Consider the following 19,188-nt stretch of genomic DNA (forward strand, 5'->3'; position numbering starts at 1 on the left):
TTAAAAGTCCAAATAATAGATTAATCATAAAACAGAACAAGAATCACATATTCCAATAGCAAAAAACAACCACATAGCAGTTTCTGAAGAGAGGTGATAACTTACCTGTGCTTATATAGCATACAATTTCAACTTGTGATTATGCTCTCTGAGACAAGTTTGGCATCAGATAAAAGAAATGTCAAGGGAATAACACAGTGGCTCACATAATATGAGAAGGTTATGCAGTAGACTCCTTTTGTTTGTTTTGTGCCAGTAACTCTTGTCTGACACGCTTGATCTCCATTTCCTTTTCCAATCTTTCTTGCTGCAACAATGAAAAGATGGAACCATAAATGGAAAAGAAAAGAGAGAACTTACACATGAAAGCAGCAGTTTTTAAATACATAGTGAAAGCATACAATAGGCGCAGTTCCAATGCATAGCCAACAAACCATGTTACACGGATTCTTCTTAATGGGCGAAGTATCCGTGTCAGATGCGTGTCGGATTCCAATACTTCAGGATTCTCTGCAACACTTCTAGATCTCTTTTATATGTTTTTTCTGAATGTGCTTTGAGTTTTATCCATCCTAATAGTAAGTTTTTATACGCAAATAAAATCTTAGAATTACACCCATTTAAATTTTCAATATTTTAGTTGTTATAAGTTATAACCATATTAGTATGTGATACATTTTTTCACTTTTCAAAAAAAATAACCATATTAGTATGGTAAAAAATTTGAAGTAAAAATAATTAAAACATTTTGGCAAATCAACAAATCTTTCTTTTTGAGGTTGGCTAAATAGATTCCGACACTCTTACCCGTACTGATGCAACACAGCAAACAAGCAGGTTTTGTACATGAACACAGCTAGGGCCACGTGCCCCAGCCGCCGTGCACCTCATATGCATGCCATCATAAGAATGCACACAATAAGACCTACAATGCTGAAGTTTCATGCGTTTGCATGGCTGTCACCTATCACATGTGCATGCCCCCAATGCTCAAGAGGTGTGGAGTGCGTTTTTTCCAATAGTTCCATCATGGGCTTTAAGGAGTCAACCTTGATCCCTCTTAACAGATGAAGAGCTGTCCATCTTGGGGCTAAGGGACACCTCCTTCAGATCTGATTCCTTTATCCAGTGTTTGGGAGATTTGGAACATGAGAAATATAAATGCTGTTGGAAGAGCAGTTAAAAACATTACAAGGAACATCAAAGGATTATTAAAAAAAATATGCACACATTAGAAAAGAACTGTGTGGCTTATCCATTCAAGATCTTCATAGAGGTCGGAGAAGCCTTATTAGAAGCTGCACCATTAGTGAGAGTATAGGAGTTGAGATGGATTCCCTGTCAGCCTTATTTGTCAAATCCGTCGATGGCCGTTCTATTTCTCTATTAGATTGGATTGTTCAAGTGTTTTGCCCGTTCTGGTGTTTCATTATGGAAAAGTTGCTACATGGAGGAAAAATTGAAAAATGAATAAAGAAAATAAAAATGGAAAATATTTAGACCATAAATGGTGCTGTGGAACCAAAATTATAGATCAAGAATGAAAATATGACAAAAATATTCGACTTCAACCTCGGTTTAGGCTCTTGGGAAACAAAAGAACCTAAATCTAACCCGAAGAAGGGGGTTTGATGGATTTTAATCCTCCCATTCATTTCGAAAGGGCAAATGACATCATAAGCCCATCAGCAGAATTAAGACATTCATATTTTGGGGACAAAATAGGAAAATAAGAAAATGTTATATTTAGTTTTTCCCCACATTTTTTTCACGATTCCATCTGGAATGGGGGTGCTCCAACTGAAATTTTCGGAACAATGGCTGAAACAGACCGGAATTTCTTGAACTCTGGCTGAAGAGCTTTGTTTCAGAATCCATTTTGGAACAGAATGTTCCAAAAATTCCACCTGAAACATAATCGAATTGACAAATAGGCTCTCAGCCAAATGTCAAGATTCAACTTTGATGGTAGTTCTTTGGGAAATCCGGAACTGGTTGCGTGGGTCGGAAGAGCATTAAGAATGTCAAGGGAGAGATTATGAAGGCTTTCTTGCGGACTATAGCTATGAAAGACTCAAATTCGACAGTAGGTGTACTCTTCTACGAGTCTCTGAATATTCATTAATGAGATGGTGCACAGGCTTTTGGTGGAGGGAAATTTGACTAACATGCTCTTGCGAATCTATTCATAACTTGAGGACCTCGGAGGGTTGCTTGCATTACAGATGAGATTAACAAAATTACTTGATCTTTAAGCCTTGCTCACATTACAGATGAGACTAACAACATTACTAGATCTTTAAATATTTCCTTTGGTAATATGTAGGAGAGAGTAATAATAATGCTTATAGGTTAGCATCAGAGGCTATAAATAGAACTAAAGTAGCTATACTTTATCAGGATTTGTCCTTTCAATGAAAGTAGTTTTAGTTTCTACAATTATAAACTCACTTGTAGTTTTTTTTATCTTATTACAAACGTGTTTTTACTTGTAGTTTATTTCATCTTATTTGAAAGGGGTTGCCCTAGGATTTTTATTTGTATGTGTATCTTGTGACGTTTTAAAATCCATTTGATGTTAAGCTAACTGAGGCTTCAGTTGGTTTACAACATTGATGCTTAAAAAAGAACATGTTTTTTTCCTGAAAGGCTGCATTTCATTAGAAGTTGCAAGCGTAATACAAAAATGGGGCTGAGGTGTCCCACCAAATGCACAACTCATACAGCAAAGAGCCACACACCTTCCAACCCTCACCCATTCATACTTACAAATAACTACCTATCTCAACAAACTACATCCACTTACCAGGCACAGCTCAGGATACAATTCGATAGGGTAAAACCAGGCTATTAGAGACAGAAGACTCCACTCCCTGCTTACTGGTTCTCAGCCATTGGCAGCCCAGACTGCCCAAAGCTAGATATCATCCCGAATTTGTCTTACAAGATCTGAGGAAGAAATCCAGTCCAAAAGGTGGCTCTAGCTGAGGGAGACACAGACCCAACCGCAATGAGGTGTTCCTGTTGTACGTAGCAGAATAGAATCAGGCCAATTGACACCTGCCGAGCCTGGATTACAAGGATCATTGCATCACAGAACCACTCCAATCCCCGCCCGAGGCAATTGTTGGCATCCTCCACCCAAAATCTAATTGTCGATCCATCGTCTGCACTGAAACGAATCCCATTTGGAACAGATGTAAGAACTTCATGAAGTCCCTCAAGAGTGTAATTTGTTGGCCTCTAAACTGAGCTACCAGTGTCCACACTCCCGATCATGAGCCATATTTAGCAATTACAACCCTTCTCCACATGGCATCTCTATTCTCTCCAAATTTCCAAATTCGTTTTACCAAATAAGGCGTTGTTCATTGTTCTTAGTCTTCTATTCCCATGGCCTGCCTATCTTTGTGGTCTGCAAATGAAATCCTAGTTTGGTGGATTCCTGGTAGTTTACTTGCATCATTGGTGTTCATCAATTGCTACATAAAGAACAAATAGAATGATGAAACCTTGAGCACAACCAAGTGGTTAGGTGGCTGCGACTGATAGGGTTAAGATCTTACAAGTATCAGGTGGAGCTATGGTCTGCCCAAACCTGGACTGATTTCTAAACGACCTTGGAAACTAAGCCAAAAAACCATCCAAACCACACCGACCCTGTTCAGTGTAGGTTGGGCACCTTGGGTCTTAATCCTGACAACCCAAGCCTAAAGGTAAAATTTGGCCCAAACTCAATCTAAATCAGGTTGTACCCATTTGAAACCCTAACTTGCCCAAACCTGGACTGATTTCTAAACGACCTTGGAAACTAAGCCAAAAAACCATCCAAACCACACCGACCCTGTTCAGTGTAGGTTGGGCACCTTGGGTCTTAATCCTGACAACCCAAGCCTAAAGGTAAAATTTGGCCCAAACTCAATCTAAATCAGGTTGTACCCATTTGAAACCCTAACTAATCATAGCAATGACTAGGATCAACCAGTAAAAAAACCACTTGTAAGGCTTTGTCAATGTCAATAGTTGAAATTAAGAACCTAGTCGCACTCCTATTAACAGACATCTTGAACAACCTTTGCAATAGAAAAAGTAATGCAACAACTCTCTGGGTTTCAGAAATTAGGAGAATCCATAGAGATATTTATTGATACTGATCTTTTCTCAATATCACGAATAAGATGCAATAATAAGAGTAGTAGATAGAACAACTGGTAGTGAGAGAAAGGATCACTTGTTCCTTAATAGTGATTTCCAAAAGTCATCTAATAGACTAGTCATAAGACAATTCAGGGTGGCATAAGGCAGCCCCACTTGGGTGGCTGCCTTGCTTTGTTCACACGAGACATTTAACTAATCTTATAAATAGGCTCCCAACATTGGCACACCATGTTTTAAAAATTGCACAAACTAATCTTGTCTTTTCTTTTTAATTGGCTTCTGAGAGCTTTTTGGTAATTGTAGGCGATCCCCTTGCCTGTTGAGCCGTTGGGCCCCATTAGAATTTCAAATTCAAGTTCAAATTCCCATGCTGGGAGGCCTGAGTTTGAGCCGTTAGCTTTTCCAGAAAAAGGCATGATGGTAGTTGAATAGAGAAATAAAGATTTTTTGGGTATGTTGGCGAGTCCCAAGAAACCTACCCCTCATATCCAGCGGAGGCGTCCTTCATACGCCAGAAAGAATTTTGTTAACCGTGCCCCTGGCGGTTCTTTAATGATTCATTTCTCCCAGATAGGGGGTTAAGTTCCCAAGCACGTTTCATTACGAATAAACTGAATACTATCTTGGGTTCCAAACCGGGTGCAAAGAAGAACTTCAACAGATTGGTTAGACTTCTAAACTTGTGGTCCAGATTCCCTAGGTTTGGATCCATCTATAGCTAAATCTATAGTTGGTGTTTCCGGGGCTGAAAAAGTCTTAGTCAATTAAAAGTAGATGGATGTAATTTTTGCTGGTAAAGAGGGCGGCGTGTCGTCAGAATTCGCAGCACTCTTCCCTAGGATTGGAGATTCCAAGGCTCTCTAGTCCTTCCCTTCATTATTAAAAGGCCCTCCCCTTCCACTTTGAATATAGGATTTAGAGTAGTAGTAATGGCCTCCTGTGAGGAACCGGGAAAACCAGCTTCCCTAAGTAATCAGCTTTTATTCTGGGATTTTGTCAGAATTTTGGGATCGGTTCTTGGGGTTGGGCAGAGGTATAATCAGCTCTGCATGAAGATGGGAGTTTGCCGTATGATGGAAGAAGGACAGGTATCCAGCGATCCTCTGGATGTCCTGATCCCGGTCTCCGAGGTTGTATACATGCTAGAGCCTCAGATTCTGTATAGCATGGATGAGTCTCTTCTGATTTTAATGGCTTGCCTACATCACCAAACTGAATGACCATCTAAATGGTGATGACAAATCTGTATTGAGGAAAGCCTTGCATGAGAGGCCCCCAAATATGGCACTTTTCGTTGGATTTGGGGGCGGTGAAGACTCTCTAGGTGGTGACTCCAGTTATTAGGGAAGGAAACCTCTTGCTCGGCAGAAAGGCAGTACAAGGATGGGTGGTCCTTGCTGTAGTGGATGATTAGTAGATTTTCTTTGTTTTTTCTGGCCCAGGAGTATACTCCTAGCCACCTTTAATTGATTCTATGTAATGCAGGTTGGGACCCCTGGTCCTCATTGTATCGTACATAGTATCAATAAAATTGTCAACTTTAAAAAAAATAACCTGTGACAACTGTTTAAATAATAAAAGACAAGAAGATTTGGTGCAAATCATTAAAAAAGAAGAAGAAAGAGTTAGTGCATACAAAACATGGTAGTGAAAACATCAGTAGTCTATAAATATTTTTATGAGATTTATTACAATAAAAAAGCAAGCAGAGCAAGGCAGCCCAGGCTGGGGTGGCCAAGCGATAGTGATGGGCACAAATGGGAAACATTTGAGCCAAAAGATCATGATTTAAGATAAATTCACAAGGAAGTGGTATCTCTTTAAGATCCACTCCAACGTCTAGAAATTGGTTAATCGGTAAAGAAACATGTACTTGGTGTGCCGCCCAAGAAAGAGACCCAAGTCAATTTTAGAGCAGCTTTGTGATAGTGGAACCCATAGTTTTGAAACTCCCCCGCATCATCGTGGACTCCCCCGAGTCAACTCCTTTTTCCCATGGCCACGTTCCATGTTTTTCCGTCGTGTTCCTCATTTTGCTCTATGGAGTCAATAAAAACTCTTTTGACTCTCAAGTTATGACCGTGTCAATCGAGTACTCAGCCGCGTTACCCGAGTACTCGACTGCGCCGTGCTAAGCCGACTAGGATTTTCTTCAACTACGTTTTGACATGCATACGCGTTTTGAAACACTGGTACAACCAACTGGCAAAAACCATTAACCCTGCAAAAACCAATGCACAACCATTTGCCCATTGAAAGATGCATCCCCAAACAGTTCCCAAACCCACTCCAGTGATGCCAAACCACTTGGGGTTCAAAATAAGCAACTATTTTGAAGCTTCCCATTATCTACCCTGTTGGGAATTTAATCGGGTAGAACTCACCCCTAAAAGCTAGCCGTTAGAGGGAGGGTGCACATTCCCTTATAACCCATCCCCATCCATTTCATTTATCCAATGAGGGACTATTTGCTTTTGCATGGAACCCCAACAATCTCCCCCCTCCACACAAAAGCAACATGGACAATCTCGCCCCTCCACGCAGCGGCAATGTGGGAACCACGAGATACTGCACCGGGGTTTCCTAGATCTTCCTTGAGGGACATTCCCGCCCTCGAAGGCAAACCATGGTTACCACACCCTGAGCTATTATACCATTTGTAAGGGATTTAACCGGGTACAACTCACCCCTAAAAGCTAGCCGATCCACCACCGGCGAACACGGAAATACCCAAGATCTTGCCCAACAACATGGAGAAAATATGTGCCAACAAACCACAATTACAAAAGGGAGCAAATCACAATCAACCACAAGAAGACAAGAATATACGTGGTTCACCACAATGGGCTACTCCACAGACAAGGCAACAGTAAAATCCACTATTTAGAACCAATAGTACAATGCTATCTCTATCGGTAAAATCCACGGATAAAATCCTTCTCTCCAACCTTCTATGCAACCCCGAAGCAACCCTCAAATTTCTACACTGAATATGAAGAAAACCCCTCTGGAAATGCTTCTCTTGCAATGAAGAAAACTCTATGGAGAAGAAGAACAATGGGAGAAGAAGATTATACCTCCAAGAAGAACCTTGCTTTTGCTTTACCACAAAAGCACTCCAAGAGCCCCCAAGAGAAAACCCCTATTGCCTTGCTCTAACCTTTTTTCTTACACTCAAGATGAAGAACCTTGCTTTTGCTTCACCACAAAAGCCCTCCTAAAGCCCCAAGAGAAAACCCACACTTCTTTCCCTAGATTTTCTCCTCTCACCCTTCAGTAGAAGAACCACCTTGAGTAACCAAGAATAAGAAGAGAAATTCTTGTTCTTGTTTCATCACAAAAAACTCATCTAGAGCCCCAAGAGAAAACCTTCTTACCTTGCTCTAGATTTTTCATCTCTTCTCTTCTAAAAGCCTCACAAGATCTCTAACTCTTCTTTTAAACCCTTTTTTGCCTTTATGTATTTACAACATACCCCTTAAAGACCAAGTGGGACCACTCCAAGAACGAAAGAAGAAAACAAAAGAAATACAAAAAAGTGGAGGTGATTATACATCATCATTTCAACAATCTCAACCTTGATGCATAATCACCGGCTTAATAAGCCCTCCTTGAAACCAAGACACTTTCGACCTTTTGGCAACACCATCGAATACCATGTCTTTGTTCTTTTAAAGAGCGCTTGCATTTCTTCTTCCATAGCCTTTGCCAACCATCATATTTGCAACATCATCAACTACGGCACCTACCAATAACTTGTAAAAGAGCCCAACCCGGACTCCCTTCATGATTACAAGAGCCCCTTTGGAAACTTTGAGGACTCTTTCTCCACCCGAAAATTTACAACCCTCCAAATCCAAAGTAGGCAAAGAAATCAAACCCTTTGACAGACCTGTAACATGCCGGACATTCTCAAGTGTGCAGATCATCCCATCAAACATCCTCAAACGAACCGAGCCAACACCAAGTTTTCTACTAGTTGAGTTATTTCCCATCTTCACCAAGCCTCCTTCACACGGCTCATATGTGCTAAACCAAGATCTATGTGGGCACATATGATGAGTAGCGCCCATGTCAAGAACTAAATTTTGATGAATTTTCAGATTACAACCCCCCACCAACACCTCATCCTCTATAACACCGGATGTGGCTACCTCCACTTGGTTTGCCTCCTTAGAATCTCCACCTATCTTCTCTTTGCCTTTGTTACTTCCACAGTTAAAGCCTTTTTCGAAATCTAATTTCTTCTTTCTTGAACAATTCCTTTTGAAGTGTCCACTTTCACCACAATTCCAACTTCTAGTGAACTCCCTAAAGAACCCTTTCTCTGGAGTTCTTCGGCAAGTAAAGTACTACACACCGAATCATAGTCAAGGGAAGCATCAAAAGTAAAATTACTACTTTGTCTCCATCTTTCATCTTCTCTTCAACGCTTTCCAATCGACAAAGAATGTTGTTAAACTCATTTTGATGGTTGGAAACATTTGAACCATCCTTCATTCCTAAAGAGAACAACTTCCTCTTCAAGAATATCCGGTTTGTGAGTGACTTTGTTTGGTACATACTTTCCTTCTCGGATATCAGGAAGGTTTTTTGTGGTGAAACAAGAGCAAGGATTTCTCTTCTTATTCTTGGTCACTTAAGGTGGTTCTTCTACTCAAGGATGAGAGGAGAAAATCTAGGAAAAGAAGAGGGGTTTTTTCTCTTGGGGCTTTAGGAGGGCTTTTGTGGTGAAGCAAAAGCAAGGTTCTTCATCTTGAAGGTAAGAAGAAAGGTTAGAGCAAGGCAAGAAGGGTTTTCTCTAGGGGGTCTTGGAGTGCTTTTGTGGTGAAGCAAAAGCAAGGTTCTTCTGGAGGTATAATCTTATTCTTCCATTATTCTTATTTTCCATAGAGTTTTCTTCATAGCAAGAGAAGCATTGTATTGGAGAGTTTTCCAAAGGAGTTTTCCTCATACTTGGTGTAGAGATTTGAGGGTTGCTTCGGGGTTGCATAGAAGGTTGGAGAGAAGGGTTTTATCCGTGAATTTTACCGGTAGAGATAACATTGTACTATTGGTTCTAAATAGTGAATTTTTATGTTGTCTTGCCCGTGGAGTACCCCATTGTGGTGAACCACGTATATTCTTGTCTTCTTGTGGTTGCTTGTGATTTGCTCCCTTTTGTAGTTGTGGTTTGTTGGCATATATTTTCTCCTTCTTGTTGTGCAAGATCTTGGGTATTTCCGTGTGTTCGCCAGTGGTAGATCGGTGGATGTTATTGGTGGGGGATTTTGGCCGCCTACACACCCAAAGAATGTCATTACCATTGTCGGGCAAAAGAGGTATTCACCGTCTCACAATCCACTTGAACACCCAAGCCTGGGCAAAAGACAGTATCCTCAAATATGAGGTTGTAGAGAGACACAAAGCCTCCCGATCTGGTTCGCAACCAGGCTATTAGAGATTGAAGACTCCACTTCCTGTAGAATGGTTTGCAACCAGTGGCAGCACAGAAAGTGCAAAGTTAGATTTTCATCCCGATTTTGTCCTACCAGATATAAGGAAGCAATCCAGTCCAAAAGGTGGCTCTAGCTCAGTGAGACACAGACCCAACCGCTATGAGGTGTTACTGCTGTATGTAGCATAATAGAATCGAGACGATTGACACTTGACGAGCCTGCATTCCATGGATGGCCATAGCATCACAGAACCATTCTGATCCCCGCCCGAGGCAATTGTCAACATCTTCCACCTAAATCTAATCGTCGACCCATCATCTTCCCTGAAATGAATCCCATTTTGGAACAGATGTAAGAACTTCATGACTTCCCTCCAAAGTTTAATCCGTTGGCCTCTAAACTAATCAATCATCATCCAACCTCCCGATCATGAGCCATATTTAGCAATTATAGGGCTTCTGCACTTGGCATCTCTATCCTCTCCAAATTTCCAAATCCGTTTTACCAAGTAAGGCCTTGTTCATTGTTCTTAGCCTTCTATTCCCAAGGCCTCCCTCTCTTTGTGATCTGCAAATGAAATCCTAGTTTTGGTGGATTCCTGGTAGTTTACTTCCATCACTGGTGTTTATCAATTGCTACATAAGGAACAAATCGTATGATGAAACCTGGAGCACGAGACCAATTTGTTAAGTGGTTGTGACTGATAGGATTGAGATCTTACGAGTATCAGGTGGAACGCCACCCCCCTTCCCCGCCTCTCTTTCACATAGAAAAAATAAATCGATTAAATAAACTAATGAGATTAGAACTTACCTTATGCCGAGTAACCAGGGGCACTAACACTTGGGATCTACAATGCGGCAAAGGCCACAACTGCGAAAAATGACTACTTCAACCCTTTTTAGTTACCAGATCTAGATGTGATAGCCCCTACAAAAACATTTGAACTTGGCAACTACATCCCATATTTCCAAAATAGTTCACTCTTTGACTAACAAGATCTCCCCTACCACTAGCATTGCCAACAAATCAGGTTCAATCTGAACTATGGTCTCCCAAACCTGGTCTGATTTATAAATGATCTTGGAAACTGAACAAGAACCCCATCCAAACCACATCAGAACTGTTTGGATTAGGTTGAGAGCCTTGGGTTTTAGTCCTGGCAACCCAGGCCTAACGGTAAAACAGGGGCTAAACACAATCTGAATCAGGTTGTACCCATTTGAATCCCTACCTAACCTTACCAATAACTCGGATCAACCAAGAAAAAAACCAACTTGTAAGGCTTTGTCAATTTCAATAATTGAAATTGAGAACCTAGTCGCACTCCCATTACAAGACATCTTGAACAACCTTTGCAATAGAAAAAGCAACACAACAACTCTCTAGGTTTCAGAAATTAAGAGAATCCATAGCGATATCTACTGATGTTGATCGTTTCTCAATATCACGAATAAGATCCAAGAATAAGATTAGTTGATATAACGGGGAGATAGATCTAGGGAACAATTGGCAGTGAGAAGGGATAACTTGCTCCTTGACAATGATTTCAAAATATTCATCCAATTGACGAGTCATAAGACAATTCGAGGTAGCACAAGGCAGCCCAAATTGGGTGGGCCTGCCTTTTGTTGTATACAAAAACAGGGTGGGCCTGCCTTTTGTTGTTATAAATATTTTTATAAGATTTAATACAAAAAAAAAAAAAATGAAAGCATAATGGGGTGTCCAGGTGATAATAATAGGCAAACTGGTAAAAAGTTGAGCCAAAAAATCCTGATTCAAGATAAATTCATGAGGAAGTGAAATCCTTTTAAGTTCCACTCCAGCGTCTACAAATTTTTTTATTTTTTATTTTTGAATGGTTGGGCTTTGGAGATTTCATTAAGACAGGGACTGAGATGGTCAAATACAGAAAAAGAAATAGAAAAAGGCCAAACAACAACGAAGAAAACAAAAAGAAGAAAATCAAGGCGGCAAAAAGTCAAAAAGCTCCAAATCTCCCATCTCCATCCCTTGAACAGCAAGCCCATTGGCCATCCTATTAGCGGAATGACGGACATGCTCGAACCCAATCTTGGATCTTGTCAAAGAATCTAGCACATCTCCAAGGATAAGGACGCAGGCAATTGAGCCACCGAATCACATGCAAGGAGTCTCCTTCAACCACCGCCGTATCAAAGCTATTTTTATCTATCAACTTAAATCTTTGATACACTGCCCTAACCTCTGCTTCATTAGCATCCGCTTCACCAACGGGACCCTCGAAGGCCCAAATCATCTCCCTACTATCATTTCTTAGAACACCCCCCACCCCGGCGTCTAGAAATTAGTTAATCGGTAAAGAAACATGTACTTGGTGTCCCGCCCAGGAAAGAAACCCCGCTAGCTAAGTGGTATACATAAATTCTACATCTTGGAACAAAGCCAATTTTAGGGCAACTTTGTGATAATGGAACCAACCAGCAAAAAGCATTAACCCTGCAAAGACCAATGCACAACCATCTCCCCATCGAAAGATTCGGCCCCAACGGAAACAATTCCCAAACATGCTCCAGTGATGGCAAACTACTTATGGGTTCAAAATCAGCAACTATTTTTATGATCATCAAAGAATGTCATTACCATTGTCGGGGCAGACAAGGTATTCACCCTCTCACAATCCACTTGAACAGCCAAACCTGGGCAAAAGACAGCATCCTCAAATAAGATGTGGTGGAGAGACACAGAGCCTCCCAATCTTTTAAGCGATTGAATAGGGGTGTTCCAGCAATGAAATAAAAATCCAAAATACAGTAATCATGTGGAGCACAATAATCCAAATCATTGTACTGGCAATTCTTGCACCATTTCCAATTTTCCATGAAATATAGCCTTCTACCTCTCCTCGAAGGGGACTTAGTCTGACCTCTTAGCTTCTCCTCTAACGAAAAGCAATATGACTACACCCATCTCCATATTTGCAAATCAAAGAAGAAACACTACCATCTTTCTTCGCAATCTATCTCAGTTTCAGCCCTCTTGCATTGTTCAATAACACATCCTCGGGTAGTGATCAGAGCACAGTTATGAAATGAGTTACCAAAGTAATGGCTTAAGCGCCATGGTTCCACCTCTGACCCAAAGTACATGACAGAAAATCTAACCGACTCTTCCAATTGGGAGCAGGAACCGGGGAGGACGAATTCCGAACAGCTGAAGGGACTCGTTGTTGGTGAAAAGGTGAACTCGTGGATCCCCTTTGCACATCTTTCAACTGGTCAGGGCAAACATAATCTTAAGCAAATCGACATCATAATGCGGCTTGAAGCATAATTTTCTTCTACATCTCCACCAATGTTCATCCCCACAACATTTTCATCAACATATGTTACGGTCCTAAGTGGGGGCCTGCTTAGGTATGGGACTAGGTAGGACCAAACTAAAGGGCCTAGCATAATGTGTTGCATCAGCTCTAGGGCTTTTGGCGTATTGGTAAGGTACCTAACAGAAACACTCTCAGAAGGTCTTAAACTTGCTTAATCTCACTCGCCATGCTAGCCACGATCAAAAGGACGGTTAAGTAGCCTTCAACAGACTTGTTAAAAATTGCCTCCCAAGCAATTTGTTTCAATGGAGCAAATCTAAGAAAAAAATGGGTACCTTATACCAGTTAGCCAAAATCACTAATTTTGAAAAATATGAAAGCATTAGCAAGAGTTCCTCTAAATAGGTTATTCTCGTTTCTTCTAAAACCTGAGATCTGCCCATATACAATACCTAAATCTTAAAAAATTGCATACAATTTCCTAAAGTCAAAATGTAATAAAGGGGGTGTGCAGTGGAAGTGACCTTTTCGTCCTGGTGGAGAGCGATCCAGACATGGAGCTTGTCCATCGACTGCCAAAATACGAAGGCCCCCAGAGTCATTGCGAAATATGTTGCTACCTTCACCATTTTCCACCAGCTCCAAAACTCCTTTTTTTCTGCTACTAAGGAGAAGGTGGAATTTTAATAGGAATATGGGACACGCTTGTGTCCTTTTGTTCCCAACAGCTCTATTTTCCACTTGTACAGCTGTTCTATACAAGGGATATGGTCATCATTTTAGAAAATATTTCAGACAAGAGAAAACGGTTCCAACACACCTGTGTCGATAAGTTAATTTTGACAAACTAAATATAAAAAGTTAGTGAAATTATTTACCTATTAGGTTGTTGTATGTATAAATAGTAACGCTCCTGATATTCTCACTACCAAGTTTTGATAATGAGACTAACTCACATTGTTTTAGATTATTTAACCAGCTGTCAAAAGCTATTACAATTCCCGAAAAGCTCTCAACAGCCAATTAAAAGAGAAAAAATAAGGTAAGCTCTCAACTACCAAGTTTTGATAATGAGACTAACCCACTTTGCTTCTTTGAGCCCTTGGTATTGAAGGTAGGCTTCTCATTCCTTTTCAGGAGATCTACCAACTGAAGTAAATTCAGTAGTACAGACATCGTTGCCTCCAACTTGTTCAAGCTTACTCAGAAATCCCATCATCCTGAGCATGTGTTCCCTGACTAGCGTGCCCTTCACCAGGTTGGTGGATATAAGGTCCTTCATCGCCAACTGTCTGGTAGTGCAATTTTGCTCTCCAAACATCTCCTTAACGCTCATCATTATATCCCTAGCTGTTGGCAAACTCTAGTACTGTTGTTGCATTGCAGCACATTAGTCATCGAGGCCAAGATAAAGTATTTGGCCATTTCGTCATTTTCAAGCCACTTAATGAATTCATCTTTCTGCTCTTGAGTGCCATTGGAATCGAGCACGCCTGGCAAACCCTTGGTCAAAACATAGTCGACCTTGGCTGTTGTTAGTACAATCGCGAGGTCTCTTTTCCAATCCACGTAGTTAGGACCGGATAACCTGTTATCATCTAATATTATCATCTAATATTCAGGCTAATTGATTGAGGTAGGCCACTTCGATTGACTAAGCAAATGAAATTTGAGGCACAAATTTGCAAGCAACCACACAATTATTAAATTCTATTTCATGACATATAGCTATCGGATCTGGATTTTCGATCTCAATGGTAAGAGCCATTGTACATCTCATCATAGGGGGCCCTCAACCCCGTGGATCAAGAGAAATACGCTATTTCTCCAATGGGCAACGGAAGCTGCGGATCCGTGTTTCTAGCGGGGAACGGGGGCCACGAGACCCCTCTCCGCGCGGCGCACCCATGCGGGCTAGTGGTGTCTGTATGTCGCTCTTGGTTTGCGAGGTTCGCGAGGTTTGTGTATAAATGAAATCTGGACTCGAGTGCACTCCGCTATCAATCCGTTTAGGCCAATAAGCCAATTATACTAGTTTCCTTCACCCGATTGACTAGTGGGATTTTGTAAGCATTTCCTGTGAACTTAGGATAAAATTCCGAACTCCACAAAAAAGCAAATGTCAGAGTCGCCACCTAAGTTGGGGCCTAGGACACATAGTTAACTCTATTCAAGTATGATCTTGACAAAAATCTGAGTAAGGAATATGATTACATTTGGGGAAGGCGTTAGGCACCTCTCATGTCTAGGTAAACCGTGTCTCTCGATTTGGATCTAGCGGATATGAGAAAACTTTAGCAAAATTGGTTTTAAAATCTTTCATATGATTCAGCTTTTCTCAGGTTGGGATTTAAACAGAAAATGAAGAATAAGGAAACTATTTTTTTTTTTGCTCCCGACTGCAAAGGGGAAGATGATTTCTGCTATATGACCCGGGGCTATTGGATCCCCAAATCTTATAGCTACCCCAAACAAAATATAAAATATAATGTTCTTAGCCCAACGTTCCCCATGGGTTCAATTAATCACCTTTTTCTTGTTGTTTTGATGCTAGCAAACCCAAATTTATTAGTATTTGTGGTCTAATGTGTTGCTTTGTAGTATTCTGCCTTAGACAGGAATTTCATATGTCAATCCAAAGACTAGCACATTAGCACAATACAACACAACACATGGCTTAAGGATCAACTTGCAAAGATGAATCAAGAGAGCTTGCACACATTGGAGACATCATCCTTGGAAGATGTCAAACCAAGAGCTCAAGTTGAGGGTGACCTTCTCAAGCAATCAAAGTGAAGAGCATTCAAGAAGAGAAGTCACATGGACCAAAGCTACATCAAGTGTTAATCTGCAACCCCAAAGAGATTAAAGAAGATCTCAAAGCCAATGCAATCAGTGAGCTAAGTAGTTTTACATTTTCTAGAATGTATCGAGATTTTTTCGAGTGGTTTTGTATTTCAAAGTGTTTTTCAAACTATTTTCAAAACCACCGATGAGACCCATTTGTATTTCATGAAAAACATCACTTACATGTCTCAAAATATATTTTGAAAATATCGACCAAAGCACAAAGACAAAGGCAAAAAATATCAAGTTTTCAAACTTAAAACTGTTTTTTAACACAGGGTTGGTCGACCGGGGCAACTCAGGTGATGGCAGGAAGGGTGATGGAAGCCCAGTACCTGATCAACAAGTTGGCGAGGGTGTCTGAATTAAGTCTGGTCGACCGCGAATCAGGTCCTGGAAAATTCAAAACCCATCCAGCATGGTAGGGGCGGGTGACTGTGGATCCTGGATGGGCGAAGGGCGGTTCAGCGCTCCGCTGATGTCCCCTCTCAAATGCATCTCCCCAGACTCGTGATGTGTGCTTGATTTGTTTGTTGATTTTCGTCTTGTTCCCTTTTGGTTAGTAGCATGTTCGTGTCTGTGTTTCCTGTGAACTTGGGATAATGATCCGAATTTCACGGGAAAAGAGAGCTTCTCAGAGTTGCCACCTAGGTTAGGGCCTAGGACCCATGATCTGCGTTTCTAGTGAATTTGGGATAAGAATCTGAATTTCACGAGAAAGTCAATTATCGATGTTGCCATCTAGTTTGGGGCCTTAACTCCTGATTAGCACTATTTTCGGCATAGTCTTATAAGTAATCTGGGTAAGGGATATGGCTAGGTGAGGTGAAGGTGTTAGGCAACCCTCATTCTTGGAAAATTCGGTCTCTTGACTTGAATTGGTGAATGTTAGGAAAACATTAGCAAAATTAATTTTAAGCTCTTTTTTACAACTAAGCATATTCTTGAGTTGGATTATAAACAGAAGAAAAGGTAAAGGTTAAGGACACTAGGTATTTTGCTCATTGTTGAATATGAACACATAAATCAGTGAAGAAAGCAAAGCAAATAAAGTAAAATAAAGTTCTTTCGGCATGAGGATGAAGGAAGGTTATTTCCTTCCGGCAAGATCGCTATGCGCAGCGGAATAAAAATCGCATAGAACTTTAAAATTTTCTTTTCGATCTTGCAATTACTCAAGATCCTAGAGTCTAGATTAGTTAATTATGTTAATCAAATATAAAGAAATACCACTTTAAAGAAGAAATCAAAGAACCACGCTGCTTGATCTACTCCTCGAACGATTGCTATCATTCTGAATGTCGCAAGCCCCGCAAGTTGAAATGATGGATTCTTTTTCTTTGCTCGGACTATTGTGGATGTGAATAACTCTTATTCACCTCTTTAAGGTCTAATCTAATCAATACATTTGTTGTAGAGAATAGAGAAATTGATTGGAAGCATTTCTTTTTGAAACTATTTCAATTGGAAGAGAGATAGGGAGAGATACGAAAAATGATTTTCTAAGGGAGAAGCAAGGGAGAATGAATTTTGGAGTATTCCTTACTTGAAAAATATCATTCAGCCCTCTCTCATTTATAGAAAATAGAGTTTTGGTTTCATAAATCATTCTTTCTCTCTCCCAATTCCTATCCAATTGAGAAACCAACTTGAATTGAGACTCTTCGAGCTGTTGGGACTCTCCCAAATGTCCAAGGCTGTCTGGGGACCCTCAAGATACATGGAAGAACGTGTATGAAGTCTCTTTCCAGCCCTTGTTGCCTTATCTCATAAGAATTGGTGTTGGAAATAAATTGCTTGCTTTGTAGATCCTACAATTTAGCAATTCTTATCCAACAAGGAGTTTTAGTTCAACTCAAAGTCCTTGAGCAATTGGGACTCTTGTCCCAGCTCTCCAACTGATTTGGGAGTGTGGTGGGCCCCACAAACCTTACCCAATTGTGTAGTCCTATCCCAATTCTCAATTCTGTTCCAATTCCGCAACTTTTGCAAAACCGGTTTGGGAATAACTATAATCATTTAGATTGCACATTATTATGTTTATTATTAATCAAATTAATAATACATAATAATGTATATTAATTAAATTATTAATTAATAATTTAATTAATTAATAACTCACATCCAATAGGAGTTATTTTGTCTGCAATTTGTCTTTGAATAATTCTCTTACTGTCTTTTGTTACTTAACAAAGACATGTATATATACATATATCAACAAACACACACACACACACACACACACACACACACACACACATATATATTTAATTAATATCCATATTAATCTAACAGATCATATCCATCCGTGAAATTACATATAAAATACGGAACCCTAATCAGTTTGGATGTTATCAGGTTATTCGAGTTATGAGTGGGATCGTCGCAGGGATCCGACAGTCAATCCTGCAGAATCCTATGGTGGGCCCCACTGCAATCTGACTCTGTAGTTAAACTACACTCGAATTAGGTCATCGAGACGTAACCCTGAAGATGATCGTCAGATCATCTTACCCCTAATCACATCATGTATGTGCAAGTCCTTTCTTCGTAACTACATCTACTGAGTTGAGTCATATGGGAGGTCGGCACCATTTACCCCCTTGGCCCACTCTTGGTATATCATTTTGGTCAAGCGGTGTTCGGCCTCTAAATGCATTTGTAAAATCCTTTAAAAATAATTCAATGTTTCATAAAACTTTTCGATAAACATTTATCAAATCTGCCTGGCCAGACTATTTAATAGGCATACCGCTCTGACAAAATTGTAGATGTCAATCCCTAAATTTTATGACGAAGAATCCCTTGTTGAGTATCACTATTGGTCTCGAGGGTTTGCTCTAGGATATAGCTCTATCCGAATGTGACTCTGTGGGAGCTGGCTTTTTTCCGCGTACATAAGGCGGCAGGGGATCACCATCGGGTTCTCTGGGAGTGTTAGCTGATCTGCATTTCTTGCGAACTCAGGACCGTGGTCTCAACTTCGCAAGAAAGAGAAACTCAGAATCGCCACCTAGGTTAGGGCCTACGACGCGTGCCTGTTCTTCCGATGAAAATGGGGTGTCACCAGAGTTTCATTGGAGGAACAGTAACCAAAGGGGTTCTTTTTGCTCTGGGCCTAGAACCTTATAATTTTGCTCTATTTGTTAAGACATGGTCCTTATAGATATTTGGGTAAGGGTTATGATTACAATCAGAGAAGGTGTTAGGCACCCCTCTTGCCCGGATTAGTCCGGTCACTTGACTTGATTTGGCATTTTTCGAAGAATTTAATCAGGATATTTATCCTTTTTATCCTTTATTATGATTATGCTTAATTCCAAGATGTAAATAAAATGAATTTACAAAAGATAAGAAATAAGCGGTAGTTATCCTGATTGAGGTCGTATGCTGCTTTATGAGTCGCGGAAGATCTCACAGCTGATAACAATCAGGTTA

At 40.4% G+C, this 19,188-nt stretch overlaps 1 long non-coding RNA gene across 1 annotated transcript; it reads right to left on the minus strand.

Moving 5' to 3' along the window:
* On the minus strand, window positions 1-13,750 carry LOC143890003 (uncharacterized). Its single transcript, XR_013255098.1, has 2 exons — window positions 13,428-13,750; window positions 1-307 (listed from the first exon to the last, which is right to left on the minus strand). It is a non-coding gene; the product is annotated as an uncharacterized LOC143890003 (long non-coding RNA).
* Window positions 13,751-19,188: the final 5,438 nt, after the last annotated feature.

The sequence above is a fragment of the Tasmannia lanceolata genome, unplaced genomic scaffold (genome assembly GCF_043159265.1).
Source record: "Tasmannia lanceolata isolate RefF3 unplaced genomic scaffold, GAP_Taslan_0.1 ptg000013l, whole genome shotgun sequence".
NCBI classification, from domain to species: Eukaryota; Viridiplantae; Streptophyta; class Magnoliopsida; order Canellales; family Winteraceae; genus Tasmannia; species Tasmannia lanceolata.